At 35.0% G+C, this 4,504-nt stretch overlaps 1 pseudogene; it reads right to left on the reverse strand.

The window, feature by feature from the left end:
* Window positions 1-696: 696 nt before the first annotated feature.
* On the reverse strand, window positions 697-2,875 carry LOC121440204 (annotated as a pseudogene).
* Window positions 2,876-4,504: the final 1,629 nt, after the last annotated feature.

The following is a 4,504-nucleotide window of genomic DNA, read 5'->3' on the forward strand; positions in this document are numbered from 1 at the left end:
TGTTACTAAACTACATGCTTTCAATTTAGCATAGAATACCACAAAATGCTTCAATTTTTTCATAGCCATTGTTCTATTCACCCAACCCCTACTGTGAACTTGTTTTTTTTTTTTTTAATCTCATCTGCTTTACCTTTTAAAGTAGAATGCGGTTGGGCATTGCACTTCCATTCACAAGCCTTGTGTTACAAGACTAAGTGAAGCTTAAGATTTTGCTCTCCATACCTTACTTGAGAAAACAAGCCAAGTGGGGAATTTCTGTCAAGCTGCTTCAGCGTGTGATTTTTTTTTTATTTATAGGACTAGTATATACAAAATTAATTACTGGGAATGAAAAATTTGGAAAGTAGATTCTATAAAGTGACTTTAAAACATCCATTTTTCCTTTTAAACATGAAGATATATACTTCAGTGGCAAGCAATTTGCACTACTAAGGAATTAAGCTACATAGCTAAACACTTCAGACCACATGATTAACAATAGGTTACATTTTCAACAAACCTTCTACCAGTCTGTAGAAACAAGCATACAGTATCACAGTATCCTAAGTAGAAAAAAAATTATCTTCCACTTAGTTTTCCTGCCAGGCAGATAACTTTAAATGCTAACAAAAGTAAAGAAAAAAAAAACCCTGAAAAATATGTTATCAGAAGGAACTAAGGTAAGCGTTAAACATGTGGTTCTTCTAGTGAAGTTTAGTTTACTTCTTCCACATGTGATGTGTCATCTTCTCCTTCCAGGGACATCCTTTCTTCAGCTACAGTGCACTGGCAGCATTTATCTGCAGTAGGCTCGTCCTCATCAATACCTAGACAAAGCTTGATCAGCCTTTTCATCCTATTACCACGTCTTCCAGACTGAAGCCAGAAGCCAGAAGTGCAGTTTCATACACAAGATAATCAGATCCTTCACAGACTTGTCATTCTTTGCTTTTTGCCTTGAGATTTCGATAATTGAGTGGTCAGTGTTTATCTCCAGGTGTTTCTTGGCTGCCATGTAAACAATTGCTGCGTAGTCTCTGAGGGCTTGAGCTTTGATGATCCTCTCCATGTTTGCTGTGGATGCATGTGCTCTAGTGAAAAGGCAGTATGGGGTTGCCACCAATTGGTTTGAGACAACCTCCTTTTCAAACTTTTTCTCACAGATAACTTTCATCACACTGCAGAGCTTTTTAAACCTTGCTTTTCTCAATGTTTCTTTTTTCTCCTCTTCATCTTCTGGAAGTTTCAGTCTTTTAGCAATTGACACTAAGGTTTTTTTCCTCAAATTCCTTCAGCTGTTGCACACAATACTCACCAATGGGCTCAGTCATAGAGATCACTCCTAAGCCAGGATTTCAGAGATGTTCCACAAAGGCTGAGTTAGCTATTTGGTGCTAGGTTTAACTTTTGATAAGAAATAAATGTGTTTCTGGTTTTCCTTCATTCTGGTGCAACACTCCTTGAGAGAACCCATCTCATCCCCAGAAAAAGATGTGAGTACCACAAGAGCTCTGTAAGGTTTGTTTTTTTTTTTCTGATTTTGAGAGTCATAATGAATTCTAAGCTTTGTATTTTTTGAGGACTGTCCATAAAACTTTTTGTGGCACTCTTTCTTCTGCCAGTTCAGTGACAAGTTCTAAGCATTTCTTAATGAAATTATTTTGATAACCTTCAAATTTTTGCTTTCCTGCAATATTTCAAGGAAAATATTTAGAGGGAGAGCCTTGGAATATACCACCCCTCTACTAAAATGCAGATACTCATGAATGAACTCCTCATAGCTATTCATGATGAAACCTCTGCATACGTACAACTTGATATCTTTTTATTTCTGTTTTCAAACAGACAAAAAGAATCATGTCTTGGACATAGAACTTAAAATTCCTATTGTCCTTCAATAAAAAAATGTTTTACTGCCAAATGTTTTCCCCAATTATTGGTTAAGGGCTTGTATAACTCTCCATATTCTTTATTAGTAATGTCATCAGGATTTCTGTTCCAAATAGACTGTTTTGTTGAGTACTTGATCAGTAGTTGTTGTTTGTGAAAGTCCTTCTCCTTCTTTTCCTCTTGCTCTCTTTCTCCTCCTCCTTCCTTCCTCCTCCTTCTGAACCAACATCATCTATTTCACACTTGTCATTATATTCCTTCTATTTTTATTTCCTATTTGTCTTTATCTTTCTTTTCTTCAGTTTCATCATCATTGACTTCCCTATCATGCTCCTTCTTTACAAAGAGCAATGTGATAAAGAATGTTTCTTCACAATCTCCTTTATTTCCCTTTCTTCCAAATAGTCAGTTTGGTCTTCTTTAAGGTATAAGATAACTTTTGCTCCATGACCCATTTGTTCGTCTGTGTTACTTTGCACTCTGAATGATCCCCCTGCCAAGGATTCTTAGGTATACTGTTCACCATTATTATGCTTGGTGATGATAATTATTTTTTAACCAACCAAATATGTAAAGTAAAAATCAACCCAAAATTGTCAGTCACAAAGTTATATTCACCAGCTTGCTAAGTATCCATGAAGGCTTTGATACTAGACTTGGCAATAGTGTTAGATTTATTGATCAAGCCAGTTTTAATTATTCCAATTCCAGTATCTACAATTGTTAAGTGTTCAGTCAGGAGTTTGCTGGAAATGAGATTAATTTGGAGCTCCTTCATAGAGTCTGGTTATCTGGGATCTGTCAAACTCTCATATCTCATCTTTTTCAGAGCACCTGATTAATTTGAAATGAGTACCTTCCGAAAGATCTCTTCATTCAAATAGAAAGTATTGATGGTTATGGACATTAACCGGGCAATTTCTGTCTGAAAGACAAAATTTTCAACCTCTTCTTTCTCCATTGGGTATATGTTTTGGTCTTGGGTTTATGTTTCCTCAGGCATCTTTGCAGAGTAACGACCACACATGAAATAACACTAAAACTACTTCCCACTGTCAAATCCTAGAGTAGCCCAAATCTCCTAGCAAGAATTCAGTAAGACTCCTTTAATAGATTTGTAAATTTGTGGGGTTTCCACTCTTTTCTATTTCTCACACAGTTGGTAATTCTGCAATCACTGTCTTATCTGTTCCAAACATCTCTGATCATTTTATTGTCTTACCCAGAATATTACTATAGCTTCCTATCCCAAATAGGATAAAATACGAACACCATGTTGTTACATGTTAAATATTTAGTTAGCCATCACTTTCTAATTTTTCAATTTTATCTCTAATCTCTTGTTTTAGCAAAACTTGATTTCTAAGATAAACTAAGCTTTTGCATAATTATAATCTCAGGATAGCCTTTTTTTAACCTAGGAAGGCTGTCTAGGGAAAATAAATAAATAGATATTTGTAATTTCTCCAAGGTAATACATGCTTCTACCTCAAAATGAATGAATAAACCAATAAATAAAGCCAAAAAAGCCACTGTATTATATTCATTCATTTTTTTCATTTAATTAACTTCTTTTTTGTTGCCATTTTGGACATTGACTGTCACTGTAATTCAAGCTAGCCTAGAACTCACACTGTTTCTCAGGCTGGCTTATAAGTCATGGTAATTCTATCCCAGGTTCTCAAGTATTGAGATTATAAGTAAGACGTATCACTGCATTTTTTTTTTTGCCATCACTTTTGCTTGAAACCATCACCAGCACTGACTATGATCTCAGTTCTGTTAAGAGTAAAATTAGAAGTTCTCTTCTTCTAAAAGGCAGGCTTCAAGGAGCTGCTGTACCTGGTACACTTGGTCACCCTTATTTATTCTCTTGCTCTTCAAGTAAATAGACAAAAATGTTATCTGTTCTTTCATTAATATTAATGGAATTCGTCGAATCAAACTAAAATAGTAAAGTAAAACCAATTCAACAAAAGACATATTATGAAGTTAGTGACAATTCCCGGCTACAGTGATGATTGTACAGGGCAGTAAAAGTTTATCTACTAGAGCCTCCTAAACCTAAAAGGAAAGCTTTATCCACCTAATCACAGAAATTTTAGGAGACTTGAACCTTCTAATTAACCAATTTTCATTTCTTCTTAAATAATACTTTAAATTATAGAAATATAGATTATAATCTACTTGCTATTCTCATTTTACAGATTAGGAGCCTGAGGTTATTAGATGTTCAGAAAGATTTTTGAGAAGGTCATGTTGTACAGCCCATTAGCAGCACAGCAAAGAGAAAAACAAGTCTCGAGTTTTCCTCTCTATTATGGTTTCCATGACATCTCAAGGCCTTACAGCCACCACTAATGATATCCTCTATCTAGTGAATCTCAGACTAGAAAGGTCTCTGTAGACAAATCATTCAGAAGGAAATACTCTTTCTCTGATAAAGCCTGCAGATCACACTAACTATGCTCTGAAGAGAATCCAAATAACACAAGTATTTATATAGTCAGAAATAAAGATCTAAATGAAGTCTATCCTAATTCCTTATATTCATACAGGGAACATGAGGATCAGAGGTGGAAGAAGTAGTTTTCTCAAAGTCTCATTATAACTTGAAAGACAACTCTAAATT

The sequence above is a fragment of the Microtus oregoni genome, unplaced genomic scaffold (assembly GCF_018167655.1).
Source record: "Microtus oregoni isolate MIOR12 unplaced genomic scaffold, Mior012 000066F_068, whole genome shotgun sequence".
NCBI lineage: Eukaryota > Metazoa > Chordata > Mammalia > Rodentia > Cricetidae > Microtus > Microtus oregoni.